The sequence below is a fragment of the Gouania willdenowi genome, chromosome 14 (assembly GCF_900634775.1).
Source record: "Gouania willdenowi chromosome 14, fGouWil2.1, whole genome shotgun sequence".
NCBI lineage: Eukaryota > Metazoa > Chordata > Actinopteri > Blenniiformes > Gobiesocidae > Gouania > Gouania willdenowi.
In genome coordinates, this window is record NC_041057.1 from 26,369,528 (window position 1) to 26,385,952 (window position 16,425).

The window sequence follows — 16,425 nt, forward strand, 5'->3', positions numbered from 1 at the left end:
TATATACTATATTAAAATAATTCTATTATTATATACATATATTATATATGGTTTTTTTTGTTAAAAATGGTAATACAGTAATACTAAATATTACTAGCAACTCACACACGCAGTTTCCAGCAACACACGAAACAACAACAAAGACAGAAAAACACACAAGATTACTACAAAATACACAAAAATAACAGAGAAACATACAAAACAACATAAGAAACAACCAAACAACACCAAAAACACACACACAGAGAGAATAATCTAAATAATACCAACAACACAAGCACAAAATAAAAGAAAAATATACTGAATAATAAAAAGAACTGACAACAAAATACACAAAATGACACAAAAAAAAAAAAAAAAACAATGATAGAAATTACTTTGATTACAACATGAAACAAAAATGACTGAAAAATGACCATAAATTAAATAAATCTCTTCAGAATACAATTTCATTTCACTTATTCACAAAATGAGATTCTGTAAAATGTGTGTTATCATTTATTCCATCATGATATACATATGTATATTTTTTTTTCTTTTTTAAATAACTTATTTTATTTTAAAATACTTGATTTAGGAGTTGCTGCTTTCACTACTTCTCAGAACAGCACGAAAAGCACAGTTTGATGGATCAATGAGTGCGTCTTAACCCAAACCTTCCCCTAAACAAGCAACACTACAGAACTCACTCACAGGTGCTGTCTCTTACAGGAGAAAAAGACTAAACTGGCACATATTGTGCAACTGTTTGTTAATAAATGTGCCTTTGTGGTATTTGGTATTAGCACATTTCATCCAGAAATATTTCTGGTCAGATTTAATTTGAAATAAAATTTATAAAGATTTATATCATATAAAATATTGAGATATTGAGTTTTGGTCCATATCGCCCAGCCCTAATTTCAATTAAAATATGTAATTGTTAAAGAGGTGAGGATAGTTCAGTTGTCTTTTCAAACTGTAGAAAAATAACCTCAAAGAAAATAACTACAAAATGTTATTCAAGGAAGCTTCCATATTTCTGTTATAGTTCTTATGAAGAAAAAAAACAGACCTTGAATTGCAAAAAAAAGTTTCTGTTTCACTGAGATTAATTGTTGCAAGATAATAGTTGGGGTGGGGGTGTTAGTGAGCCACGTGGTAAACGTGTCCACAGGGCAGTAATGTTGACACTAGCATAAAAATACTCATGCAGTAGATACAGTAGTGTCCAAAGCCAGACAGCATGGTTTAAACAGCAGGGGCAGCTGTAGGGAGTCAGTGAAGGCAACTGCAATAACACAAATCCAAGCAGCCAGCTCACTCAGGACATGAATCACTCTGGACGCCAAACGACCTTTCCCTGACATGTGCCGGTATCAGTGATTGAGAGTTGAGAAGATGACTAAACCTGCTTGGCTCGTCACTGCAGCTAAAAAAAAAAAAAAAAAAAAAAAAGCTGAAAACTTGTGGCTTGAAAAATTCAGACAGGGTGGGACGTTGAGAAGGGTGAGTTAGATCTGACATTATCTCAATCCCGATTGACCTTGAAGTGATTACTCAATTGAACGACTTCCCCCGCAGCTACACGCTAGGTCCACAGTAGCTGTCTCCACCCCCTCATCCTCGTGGACATACAAGGTCGAGGGAGAGGACGGGAGGGGGTAAGGCTAAGCTAAGGGTGTCACATGATTAGATTTCCTTCTGGAGAGTTACTTAAAAAGCCTCCTTAGCAGTTAGGTCAAGGTCACGCTCTAAGGCAGAACCTAGTATATGTGCACGGTGACCCCTGCATAACATACACACAAGGCAAAAATCGCTTCATTTTTCAGTTTCCTCACCTTGTTTTGCAACTAAAGGCCGGAGTTAACATGCTAATCAAAATTAAGCAAGAAGTTTATAATTATTCCTGGAAAGAGTAACTAGCACACTTAAAACTTGTTGATTCATAAATAAAGAAGTTAGAGCCATTTTGTTCTTCTCATTGGTAACAGTTCACACAAGTAGGACTCTAATGTTCTCAAGCCCTGAAATACTGGCTACAAGCTTTAGTGCAGGATAAACATGCTAACTGGATCTGCTTGGCTATCGCTGTGTATAATTATCCATGGTTTAAGTTAACATCTTTGTAGAAGGGAATTTCCTCATTGTGGGGTTAATAAAGTCTAATCTCACTAACCATAGTACTGTTTATGGTTGATTTTTGATGTTAAAAAGCTGGCCTTCAATATATTTTTATATATCTTATCATCTGAAAACTATGCTGTATAGCCAGTGGTTGCAAAATGTGATTCTTTCTTAATGGATGAAAATAATCAAATCAAAATATTTTTGTTTTATGTTTGCTGGAATTTATTTTATCAGTTGAGGCTCCCAAAAATACCAAACAAATTAGTTGAACTCAACAACACATTAAAGGAGCCAGGATACAAATTATTTTTAGTTAAGGCATCTTGTTCATTATTACAGTAGAGAAAGAAAAAACACACATGTTCAGCAGTTTGTAGTTCTTGATCCAGTCAGAATCTGTTGTGCTGCATTAATATTCCGGCAAAGTGCATACTTTTATTTGAAGTCACTTACATGGTTATCCCTATTATACATGTACTAAAGCTGGATACTTATTCGAGGAATTCAGGTTAATTACCTTTGCTCAAGGGCAGAGGGAGTGAAGACTATGAGTAGGGCCTACTTTTCCATGAATGTGGAAAACGGATGGAAGATACAGAATTCACTATCGAAAAGAAAATGGCAATATTGTTATATTTATTTGATAAAACAAAGCGGAGCGGATATTGCATTAAATATAGACTCACTTGTTTCAATATTATGCTTTTACATTTAACTGGTCTTGATAAACAGGTTGTTAAAGAGACGGAAATGTCGATTCTCTAATAAAATCAGACAGAATTTGACGTAAAATTACGGACTACCCCTTCTGAAATGCAAATAGCTACTGTCTATGAAAATGACTAAACCCTGTAAGTGATTACATATTTTGAGACAATATCACATATTTCAACAATATTTTTCGGTGGGTTGTCAAATGTGTAGCTTTAGCATGTGTAGCATGGACGTCAAGTTTCACACAAAATCAATGATATCAGACTAAAGAAAGCCAAAGTGGAAAAGCGTAAACTTCGGTGAAATGAATGGACTGAACGAAATTTGGGAAAGTTTGAAACGGAAAATCTGAGACTCGAGCCATCAATCTTCTGGTCCCCAGTTCATTTTCTCTAATAGGTCATGTGACTGCTTCAATTCACCAGCCCTGCACTCTCATCCTCTTTTCAAATTGTCTCTGCTACAATGACTGGAAGCCTGCTAACACAGTTATAGGAAAACAGAGCTTAGAAGGCTCCACTGTAGTGAAAAACACCACCTCACAAAGGTTTTAAAGTGGGCTGTTAGTTCTCAAAAGAATAGCCTGTTTCAGAGTAAAAGAGAGAGCATTTTCATTTCAATCATAAAAAGAGGCCTAATGTTCTCCAAATTTTCTCTTTGTCAAGTATGTGCAATAATACATTTGTCATTGAGTCCTGTGTTTATTAATTGATCATTTAAATGGCGGATCAGCTACCAAACAGCTGGTTTTTCACATCTCTATTTAGATAATAGTTTCAGTGAATGGCAATTTTCAACCTTGGAAAAAGAAGAAAAAGAAGACATTTTACCGATGTCTGACATTCCTTCAGTGGAAAGATAAGGTGATGCTTGCTGATCTATCTGAACTCAAATGGATTCTACTTACCATGGCCACCTGCACAAGGCCCCTGTTGCCCAGCAACAATTCAGCTCATCACAACAAACAAAGAACGTTGCACAATTACATATACAGTTCAAGCTAAAATAAGGTAAAAAAGGCATATCAAATAAAAATTATACCCCATCAGTCCCATTTTTCAATTTTCTATGAAACTGACAATGCATTGTCTCCAAAGATTTCTCTGTTTGCTGGAAGAAATTGAAGGGAACAACTTTCAAAGTGCATAGTGCATATACTGCCCTACCTGATGCCCTCTTCATCATCCCTCCCCCAACCTGTCGTACTGTGCAATATATCCATCATTCATTCATAAATTCTGAAAACTCCTCTTTAGTTAATTGCTTGAGAAAATTTAATTCCAAATGAAAGCTTTTAAAACTGAAAGATATAATTAATTTTCTGAGATCTCGCTGCACCCTTAATGTCCTGAGGTGGAGGGGGGGCGACCAAAGGCTAAAGGGAGGCGTATAAAGTGCCTATGTCTGTGCAGAACGCTGCACCGCCATGCTCCGTGTCAAGGAAGTCAAACACCCATGTTTAAAGCAGAAACATTACATAAAGCTATGCCCCCCCCACCCCCCCAACCCACCCCCACACACACACACACACACACACACACACCTCGCTGCCTCTCTCTCTCTGCACAGGCTTTACTGCACCAGACTCTGTGTCCTTGCCTGGGCTGCTCAAGGTTCCCAAAAGGACAGATTGCTAAGAAGTTGGGAAGGACGAGGGCTCTGTGATAGCCTGCGAAAAAGAAGAGGGTGGGGGAGGGATGGAGGGCTGGCAGGGAGAGCGAGGGAACTGCTGCTGCCTGTGATAGCCTTGGACTTTGAATTCAGTGCCAGACAGGCACATGCATCAATCCCTCAAAGACAAGCCACTAACCTTGACGAGGCCAGGGACTCTTCAAGAATGAGTGGCATTTTCACTTAGCCCTGGCAATCCCCCCCCCAACCCTAGCTGTCCCGCCACATAACCTGGTTAAAAAAAGACACAGTTGAATAACACTCGACCTTAAATCCGTGGCCTTTGTGACCTATTGTTCTACCATCACACTTTAGGCTTCTTAGGCAACAACATGGTTCGCTTTGCAATAATACTCTTCAGGAGAGCATGAATGGCATTTCATTTTCAAGGTGTACCATCATTTTCTGAGGTGTCAGAGATGGTTTAGTGTGATTTAAACTCATCAATGATATGCTGTGATATTCGATTAAACTGTCGCTATGCAAAGTACATCCTCCTAACCAATTACAACTCCAAGGACAAGTATCTGCATGTCTTTATCCTGTTTTTAATAAAACCAAACAAGGCAACTCTGGGCATCAGAGGCACACAAAATATGAAATATGTTTGTAGTAAAGCTGAGGTCCCCCCCTCCCCCGGTCTGACTGTAGTGTCCTTTCTCATCACAGCGATAAAGAAAGTTTCTGACTGCACCTCTACAGCCCGGGGGAAGAAGCTCAGCATCCGAGCAGGAAGAGAACACTGGGAGTCAGTTCTCCATTCCTGTGCTGTGATCACCACGGCAAAGCCAGGACAAGAGTCACCTCCTCTCACATCACCCAGGAGGGCTGCTGCTCTGCACTACATCTCCTCAGTCTTTACTTAAGGTGTCAGATGAGAAGGGCGTTAAAGGTTTCGCTGCAAGTAGCTCGGTTACCACTCTACAAGCTAGCTGGATGTTGTTTCCCCGCTCGGCTTTATCGATTGTCACAGTTTGGCCTCTGCAGCTAGTGCTTTTCAAACATGCAGCAATTATTTGCTTGGGTGTTTAAAATTAATTGTGTGCCACAAGAACATGTCTTCAAAATTAAAACTGCTACTCATGTACCGCACTTAAAACCCAATCATAATGTCACAGCTGAAATGCGGTTGAATATGTCAATACCCACGTTTAGATAGGTGGCAGCTTACTAGGGATACATGTTCTTGGCTTCTTCAAGCTTTATCAAGATCACTGATGAAATCATAACCATTTTCCTCTAACAGCATCAAAGTGCCACCTGATACCAAACAGTAGTAGCTTTAAAGCAGTGCATCCCAACTAAATGTATGTGTACCCTTAAGATCAAAGGTTTTCATATTTACTGAATCAATTCCCAAGATCATATAAAAAAAATCCTATTCAAAAATATATATACTGTACATGTGCACCTGATGGATTTTCCTATACTATAATAATAAGAATAATATAAATTAGACAGCACTGAGATCGCAGACCACCACGCCACAGCAGTACCCCCATACCGCAGTGTCACTCAAACATATTAAGGTAAATCCATCTATCCAAAACAGTGGTTTTCTTCCAGATCTGAGTCAAATTTCAATTGTTAGTTAATTATGAACCAAGAACTGAATTTGTGAAATTTCACAAATGAACAGAGATATGGATTTTTTTTTTTTAAATTTTAACACGGTTGCAGATTCAAGATATAGAGGTAAAAATATCTTGAAAAGAGAAGCCAAGAGGCCAGAATGGCTAAAATGTTACCGTTACTTTAAGGTCAGGAGGTTAAATACAGCACATTGGAGCATCCATTAAACCGTTGTGTTAATTACCAACTAATTCAGTTTTAGATATCTCAGCTCATCCAAATTCACAAATTCAATGAAACTCCACAATATGTGCAGGATTCACAGTTTTCTCATGCTTATATCAAAGCATGGGGACATGATGGTACTCATTTTTAATCTCAAATTGTTGAATTAATTCTAAATTTTCCTTAAATTCCACAACATTTTTCAAAATTAAATAGAAATTGGTCACAATATAAAGCAAATAAAGTGAAGATCTAGAGCACAGTAAATTTGAAATGACAAATTTTCCCACCTAAATTCTGGCCCACTTGAGATCAAACTGGTCTGTATTTGGCATGAGTTTGACACCCCTGATAACAGACACAAGAGAGTTCAAATGAGCTTAATGGCAAATAGTCCACATGCATAACAAAAATGAGGGGTAATATTGGAATATTAAAAGTTAAAGCATGGGGGAGAGTTTGGTCAACCCCACATCTCCTGGCCTTAATTTAAAAAAGCCCACCTGCTTCATGTGTTATAGTTGCTTTTTCATTTATTCTAACATTAGTTACAGCATCAAAAAAATCTCAGTTTATACCATATCAGCAATGTTTTACTTTTGCCAACTATTGATACTTTTCCAATACTTGAAAGCTTTCTAGTAATATGTTCTGATTGAAAGTGGTTGTTTAAAGTCTTGCAAATGTGGTGCATTGTGCTACCCAGCTTAAAACATAATAGTTTGCCTAAAACAAACAATTAGCTTAAAAATAAATAGTTTAAGACAAACTGGTGTCCGACTGCAACATTTTGCATAGAAAACTCTCGTTGTACCCTCCTTTGAGAAACACTGATACATTATATCCATTATTGTACCCATAGTGGTTCTATCCAAGTGCGGGCAAAGAAGATCTCAGTGTACGAATGTGTTAACTTTCATCCAAAGCAACCCTCCTAAAATGATGCTGTAATATATTTCTCAATGGATGACGTAGAAAATGCATCCAGATGCAAAAGAAAATAGCACTTTGTATTTATAATTATAATTTTTATTCCATTAACTTCTAAAATGAATAGATTAAGATACCATTTAAAAACAATGTCATTTGTGATGTGGCTTGTTTGTTATCATGCTTGTGTCAGGGAGGGCAGTAACATGTTTTCCTTTCTAGTTGCTCCCTAATAGATTCAATAAAACAATCCAGCAAAGTCTAAATAATTCAGAGACTGCAATCAGCAGCGATCAATTGTTTAGGATAATTGAAGGGCCAGTCCTTGCGCCATGGCCAAGGTGAAGCATTAGAGAAGAGGAGTGGAGAGTCAGAGGTGAGGGTGAAGAAGGAGGAGGGTGGGGGGTGGGGGGTATTCATTCAACAGATGAGCTGAGGCTGGTGTAATTCTCTGGGGTTGCAGTTGAGGAGGAGGCGTGCCTTTCGTCATTCACAGCCTGCAATCCAGGGGCTGGAAAGCAGCATTTAGCAGTTCATGCCTCGTCATCAAAAAGAGTCCCATTGACTTTGGTTGCCTTCTGCTCATGATAGAGGTAACAACAGGATCTGGAGTGATTGTGTCTGGATGAGATGGCCCTGCTGGGGTCTGAGAGCCCAACAGGCACAAAGCAGCAAGTCACCAAACCTGTTGCTCACACAATGATTTCATTTTACAAAGAAACCTTCACTCCTGGAGATTCTTGTCTTTGGTTGTTCCTTACTCTGGAAGAATCTTCTTCTAAGACCACTATCAATACAAATCTTCAGCATATTACATTAACTCTATATGCATCTTCAATGTCTGACACGTATTTAGTCACAGTTGAGACAAAGACAAATCTATCAATGAAGGAACCGTTGTACTTTCCCTAATGAAACACTGAAGAATAATAGGTTTGGACAGTCAGGCCTGGGGAATATCCCAGCTGACTAGGAGCACAATGTAGGGAACACGCAAGATAGTGGTTGCTCGTCAGTTCCAAGGCTACTTTACATATGGTCTGAGCACTATATAAAAAATTACAATAATGCCTATATTGATAGATTTTTATTTTATATCTTATTTTGTATTAACTGCTTCTTTTAGGAGTCGCTGCTTCTCAGAACATGTAAAGTTCAGTTAGATGATCACTGAGTGCATCCTAACCCAGACCTTCAATCTAAACAAGCCACACTACAGAACTCACTCACAAGTGCTGTCCCTTAGAGGAGAAAAAATACTAAAGTGGCACATATTGTGCATCCATTTCTTAATAAATGTCCCAGTCCCATTGTTTATTGTCCTATGTATTTTTGTTATATTTTTGTGTATTTTTCTAGTAATTTTGGATATCTGAGTTGTTTTGTGTAATTTTGGTATGTATGTTGTTCTGGATTGTTGTTGTCCTATTGCGTATCTTTGCTCCTTTTGTGTCTTTTGTTGTCCTTTTGTATATTTTTGTTATTTTATGTATTTGTTGTACCATTGTGCAATTTTTGTCTTTCTGTGTCCCTTTACATCATTTTTGTTGTTCTTTTGTGTATTTCTCTGTTTATTTGTACATTTTTGTAGGTTTTTTTTGTTCTTTTATGTATTTTTGTTGTCCCACTGTGCATTTTTTTCTCCTTTTGTGTATTTTGTTGTCCTATTAAGTAATTGTGTTGTTCTTTTGTGTATTTCTCTGTTGATTTGTGTTTTTGTAGTAATTTTGTGTATTTTTTTGCGCATTTTTTTGAGGGCCACTAGTTGCCCATGTTTGTGATACACGCACAAGTTTTTTTTCTTCTTCTTTTTAATCAATATTAAAGCACCGGGATGTTATTTTAGTCTGTGTGGCATTTTGCATCAGAAAATGTATCCCTGAATTGTCTTTCTGGCAAGACTTTATAGGAATTAAAATTATCAAGATTTATATCGTCACTTTGAGAAAAAATATAAAATATGAATTTTGGTCCATATCACCTAGCCTTGCATTACATTATTCAATTTTATTTTATAATCAATTTAAAAATTATCTTAGTGAGACAGTATTTTTTTCCTTTTGGAAAGATGTTGAAAAAGCAACTCGAAAAAATGGTTGGGCCAAAAATGATGATCAGAATACGACGAACTAGCATCTACATAACAACAGAGCCAATCACATTTTAGGAGCCATTCTCACCTTTGTCATATCTAACCCTTAAGTTTTATGTTGTCAAACACAGAGAAAAAAGGGACAGGTCATGTAAACCTGTTGATCAGGCAAAACTCTGACTTCTGTCGTGTTAATCGAAGATTTGATTCCACTCAGGAAAATTTACAGCATAATTGTGCTGGTGTAAATCTCTGTCCTGTAACCGCAGAGACTCTGACAGTGTTATTAGCAGAGTGTTGATTGAAACAACAAACAGTAAACTAAACAATATAATGATTTGGCTTGGCTTGATACATGCTTTACACTCAGATTACGGATCCCAGACAATTAGAGCAATTGTCTGGGATACAGGCCCAGAGGTCTCAGGCGAGAGTCCTCCGAAGGCTGACAAAGTACAGGTCTGTAAGTAGATGAATAAAACTCTTCTATTCGTTAACGTCTTCTGTCAAAGTGCCCTTGAACAACGTTCCGTGGCCAACAACACAATTGCTGGGCATCTCCTGGGTCTCTAATAAATCAAAAAGTCTGCAGTATATGTAGGGCCTCCAATTTTCTGTGATCTCAGAAAATAGACTGAATATAAGGAATTTACTTCCTGAAATAGAAGTGGCAATATTGTTTTTATTATTATTTTTCAGATTTTTTTTTAAACTAAATACATTGGAAATTGTAATATGACACTGAATATACTATCACATGCATGTTTAGGGAAAATATGACTCATTTACACACAATTTGTCTTCATAAATGGGTGGTGAGAGAGACGAAAAATTCAATTCTCACACAAAATTGGAAGTAATATAAAGTGATACGATGGACTTTACATTCTGAAATGCATGCGTATTTGCACTTGTTTTTAATCCTTTTTTAATATTTAATCTTTATTCTTGTAGTATTACAACCATTGGTCTCTATGTTTACTTTTACCTTTTACTTTTTAATCGTGTATATATCTTTTGTTAGTGCTTCTTTCTTTTTGCCTTGTTACTTGTTGCCTTTGATTCTGAAATAGAAATAGCTATATGATACAGGCTTAACCAGCGCCAAGATGTTTTGGGACAATATATACCATTTTCCATGATAGTTTTCACCGTAAAATGGGTAGTTGAATCTCAAACTTTGAGTAGCAAATGACTAGATGTCAAATCTCAAATTCTTGTGTGTTCACAGCCCGTGCTTGTTTCTACGCCTGTGTATAAATTAGTGCCGAGAAAATTAGCGTGTTAATTTTTTCCAAATTAATGCATTAAAATTGATTGACGCGTTGATTAATTTGACCACCGCTACTTCTCTAGGCGCAGTACAATGATAAACTCCATACAGAGCAGAGGAAGTAATATGCCATAGTACCTAGTACCTAGTGTGGAATTTTCTCACAGAAGAAGACACACTTTTGTTTTCTGTAGCTAATGTGGCTACAGCCTGAGCTAGAATTGGAGAACTCAAAACACACACTTAACACTTCCTTAATGTACTATCTACGAGTGACGCATCCGAGTTCAGCGGCGGCGGTGTCAGGCAGACAGGGCGGACTATGGCAAACAACTCTGGAGTGTCTCAATCAGACGCGGACAAAGAAGCGGCGATCATCCAAATGATGTTGAACCGCTACAAGTCAGAGCCAAAACTTCTCTGCAGTGGTGGCTGAAGAGAAAAGACTCCTACGGTAAACTAGCACCCGTTACTCGCAAATATCTCTCTTCTCCTGCCACCACTGTGCCCTGTGAGAGACTGTTCTACCTCTCAGGACATGTGATTCAGAAAAGGAGGGCTTCTCTCTCCTCTGCTAATGTAGAGAGACTGAGGTGTCTCAGCAGTTGGCTCATTGTGAAAGAGGAATAGGTTTGGTTAAACTAGCAAAGCTGACAGAACAAATAAGCTAACTGCAACATTTGAAAGCGGTTAAACTAATGCACAAATCAAATACATCTCAAAAGATTTTTTTCAGAGGTCTAAAGTACAGGAATAACAGGTTTTAGATTTTTTAAAGAACCCCAGAAGACAGGTGGTTGTTTTTTTTTTTTGCAGAGGGTTTTGTGCTGCAAAAGAATTCCAGTCTTTGCATGCATCTACTGACAAGAACCCATGAATTTTTGTTAGTGATGTTCTACTGCTGCTGTGAAAAATGACTGTACATTGTTTACATTACATGACTGCATGTCAAAGTTTTAAATATGCTAATTGTGCCAGATTTACAGCTGAGGTTTTAAAATTAACCACTAATATATCAAGGCCAAAAATGTTATCCAGTTAATTTATTTTCCTTTTGTTCAATTAATTAATTTATTGATTATCAACCCAAGCCTAGTGTAAACTAACGCAGAAATGACACAAAAATGGGTAAATTCTGAAACTGAACTGGCAAAGATTTGAAACAGAAAATCTGAGGCTGTTTATGTGTGTGACACTTGTTCCGCTTCGTTCTTTGGATATTCCATTTCAAAACCAAATCAAATACAAATAAAAGGTGTGGTCATTTGATTTTACTGATTTAAAACCAAAACAGAAATACAAAAAAAAACAGATAAGCAGCGTTTATGTGTTTTAAAATTTAAATATTAATGGAAGAAATATTGTTTTGTTTGTTTGACATTTGGAAATTTACAGGTCAATTAGGGTGGGAGCTACATGTGGTTTTAAGCACAAAGCGGACCTTGACATACTTTTGTCCCAAAAAAGAAGTGACGCATGAAGTCACACGAGTTGTTTACTCATGAATTGAAACATTGTTAATTTAGCACTTTGAGATGACTTTTGTTGTAATTATATAAATAAAGTCTAATTGAATGGAAATGAATCCACAAAAAAAATCTAAATTTGAAGGTTTCAACATAACCAGAGTTGGTGTTATGTGTCAACTGGTGACCCTTGTTTCTTGTGATCAACTTTGATATGTGTTGAAGGCTGCCCTTAGTAGCGCTCAATATTAATACATGGAAAATGTGCTTTTTGCTGCCCTCCAAAAAGCTGTGTAATTAATTTTTTAAAAGTCTCTAATAGACATTTTTCTAACGTCTATTGCCTTGCACCAGCCTCACAGTGGCTACTACTTGGACCATGACACCGCAAAACAAAACTTGAGTGCTGTTTACGAACTGAAACAACCACAGACTACATGAAAACAGGAGCGGCACCGGACACATGCTGGTAGAAATCACATGGCATACCAGCTGAATTAAATCCTAAACAGTCCTATCCTCCCTTTGTGCGGCTCCGGTCCTACAGAATCTGCTGTGTGTGGCGCGCTAACAACATGTTGCTCCCACCCTAAATTCCCAGAAAATATCCAAATATTACAATATTTTTTTTGTATTTCTGTTTTTGGTTTTAAATCAGTAAAACAAAATAACCACACAGTACTGTGAATCCATTATTTTGATTTTGTTTTAAAACAGAATATCCAAAGAATGAGTGATACACAGATTGTGGTGGATTGTACTTTAGGCTTTTTCTGTTATGACTGCGTGAGCATCCACAGCGAGTGACTGATGAGTGTGGTTTCATGGTGAGTGTGGATGCAAGTACGATTGTGCCGGAAAGTATACACACTTCAGATTATTTAAAGGAGAAAACAAAGTCACCAAGTTGCAACGAGCAGCAAGTTTCAGAAGCTTTTGCATGTCTTACCCCTTCGGGGAGACGGTCACAACTCCTTCGATGTGATACATTCACATTCACAGAGTAGTAACTAATGCCGGGGTGTTGGCATTTTGATGGCGTATATGTTTTGCAGCACTGAAATGTAGCCAAAAAGAAAGATGAACAGAGGCGAGGAGTCCAATCTTCTGACTGCCCGGCAGGCTCTCATCCTTTGCATATGATCATTTGAATGTCATCTGATTCTATTGCAAATCACGGCTCATCGCTCACCTGCAGCTCCCAAGACAAAAGCAGACAGCCTAGTCAAATCACACCCCATTCCTCCCAATACAGAGAATCCTTTGAGTCCAAGCACATAGAAAACTCCAGTTCACCCTTAGAGCTTGAAAAAGTAGAGTTTTAAAAGTCGGACTATAAAATGTGGAGGTTTTAGTTATCTGTGCTCACAGAGGACGTGGTGAATTACCTTGAACATCTTGTGTAAGTTCAGGTCAAATAATTAGGCAGCTTAAATGTTTAACAAAAGGAAGGCTAAAAGGCAGATCCCCAGACAGACAGTACTTATAGAGAGCTTTAAAAAGTTTCTTTTCCTCAGTTACTTGTTACTGATTGTTATTTCGAAAGTCACAGTGCTGTATTAAAAGAACCTCTCTTCTAATATTACAACATCCACACAGGTCGCTGCTGGGACGCAGTGTATATATTATGCATCACTCTTTTGGAACTTGACCTGAAAATGTACTCTGCCCTTTGTCCTGTAACACACAGAAAACCTCATCCCTTGACCTTTTGCCTCTCGTCTGACTCGATCCAAAGTCCAATGAAGCAAGAGGAGATTTCAGACTAAAGCACACCCACACAAAGGCCATGGAAAAAGGTCTCGTAGACAGTCACTGCTAAAAATAAATCTCTAAAAGCCTCTCAAATACATCTGATATGATAAAACTGTGATGTTACACTAGGCTCTAGTCTTAAACGATCAAACCAACTGTGTTTAGTCTGCAGACCGATCCATGATAAAGATTCTGAGGGGGAAGGCCCACTCGGTAATTACACAACCAGATATTTTCATAGGTGGTGTAGGTGACTGACAGAACAAAAGAGCCCACTAATGGGAAACATAATTAGCTGAGCCATGAATCTATTTTTTTCTAAGCTTAAAAACCCAAATAAGAATTTTTTTATTTTATTTTTTTAAGTTGGGTGATTTTTAGTTTTTAAAAAAATTCTTAAAGGGGACATATTATAACCATTTTTCACCTTTTAAAAATGTTCCCTTTGGTCTAAATGACTTCTCTGTGCTGGGGTTTGGTCAAAATATAACACGAATCAACCAAAAGGGGAGGTTTAAGACCCGGTATAAAACAGCTCTTTCAGAGTGCTCCGTTATCCCCCTCCCCCGCCCCTCTCTTCCGCGGGGTGTCCCGAAACGAGTTATGAGGTTATGGAAACAGTCGGGGGTGAAATGATTGGCACACACTAACAAGTATTTCCCAACTACGAAGGGGACATCTTCCATTAATAATGAAATCCAGCCACTTCCTTCTTGTGTCCTCGGCAGCTGGAGTTCGAAACAAAGCTGGATTCAACTTGTGACGTCACAAACTCAAAAAATTTGAACCGGAGCACTTTTCTTTGTTTTGTAAGACTTACACAGACCACAAACAAAGGACTGGGTGGTTTTATTTTGCATTTTGTGTGCAGGTGGTCACTCAAGTTACCTCATATATGTTCAAAAACATTGTAAAGGTGGATTTTACACAATATGTCTCCTTTAAATGTCTTTTGACAGAAATATTACTCAATTTAAAAATTTAGACAGGGCACCAGTTCATTGCAGGCTTACAACTCTAGTCACTCTAAATAATCTGAAGCCTACCAGAACATTTTTAAATAATAAAAAAAATAAATAATAATAATAATAATAATAATAATAAATTCCCAGGAATTAGCAATACTACCGATTGGCCGGTGGAATGATTACAATGCTGCCTTGTGGCCTGAAGATTGTGGTTTAATTCCAATCATGGATGGATGAGCGGTGGATGGATGAACCAGAGTTTTGCAACAGTTGGCCAACCTTTAGCTGTGTGTCTGTTTACATGCTCCCAGGTTAGTGCCACCTGCCTGTCGCCCTGTCAACATTACTGCATTGATAAACACAGTAACGCATGACAGAAACAGGTGAGCCTTCAGCACAAACAACTGCCTTCAAACTCAACAATGACACATCTCACACTGTTTGGAACTAGGATTTGAACATGGAACCAACAACCATACTCAGAGCTGTCAGAATTAATCGTTATCCGAATTACGGACTGTGAACATGTGTTACAAATGCTTAGTTATCATGTTTTCCACACACTAACGATACACTACAATTTACATTATGATGTCCAGGTGTCTTAGAATAGTATATGTGACTTCGTGGGGGATATAGTGCCCTATATATTATTCCCTGAAGGAGGATTTGTGTGCAGAGGTGATCGCTTCCCACTGGTGGTGCTAAAGCTGCTCCCATAGGAAGGTTGTGCGCTGTTAGGACCACATTAACTGCACCGACCGCAGCCTGAGCCTCGCACTGTACACCCACACAAAAGACACCGAGCTGCCGGTGAGGCAGCACCGGAACCGGCCAAATCTCAGACCCAGCCGCCCTCGCTGAGTCTGTGCGGGGAAATGACAGCGAATACGCCCGATAAAGGCCTAAAACACTGATGGCCGCTGAATAGAGTGGACTGACACGACGGCTGCGGGTTAAATCAGACACACACAGCCTCGTTTTTATCCTCAACCCTGACAAAAGCCACTTCATCCCCACACACAGAGAGTTCTTCTAAAACAGTCCAGGAACGAGAATGACAGCGCGTTTATCTTACCTGCCCAGTCCGCCCCACGGGCAGCCGGAGCGGAGCATCGGTGGAGGAGGCAAATCCAATGAAAACGGGGGCGACACTTGAGGCAGAAGCAGAAACGGTGAGACTGGCAGAGAAGAGAGGAAGGAAAAGCCCAAATGTTTAGTCCGTGTGACGGAGAGCCTCGGTGTGTGAGCTGTGAGAGAGCGAAGGTGTGGAGCGAGCGAGCGGTCTGTGAGCACTGTTTATTCCCGGAGCCCCCTGGCTGTGGAGCCGTGAGACAGACACACAGTGCACACACTCCTCCTACTCTGCTGCTGCTGACACCACCCTTAAAGGAACACAGCCTCACTCTGCTGTAGCTGCTGCTGCTGCTGCTGCTGCTGACACCACCCAAAAAGCAACACTGCTGCTACTGCTAATGCTACTGCTGCTACTGCTACTGCTAATGCAACAGCTGATGCTAGTGCCACTGGTGCTTCCAGTTGTCCCTGCTAGTGCCACCACTAACCACTACTTTACACAGGCCACGTTTACATGTTTTTTTAAATTCAGAATTAGTTAATAAATTAAATTATTCAGAATTAAAGAAGAGG

At 38.6% G+C, this 16,425-nt stretch overlaps 1 protein-coding gene across 1 annotated transcript in view; it reads right to left on the minus strand.

The window, feature by feature from the left end:
- Window positions 1–16,148, minus strand: part of nrip1b (nuclear receptor interacting protein 1b) — a 57,677-nt gene extending 41,529 nt beyond the window's left edge. The window contains exon 1 of the mRNA XM_028465848.1: window positions 15,854–16,148. The gene's annotated coding sequence lies outside the window, so the exon portion shown is untranslated. The remainder of the gene's footprint in view (window positions 1–15,853) is intronic.
- Between the last annotated feature and the right edge of the window lie 277 nt (window positions 16,149–16,425).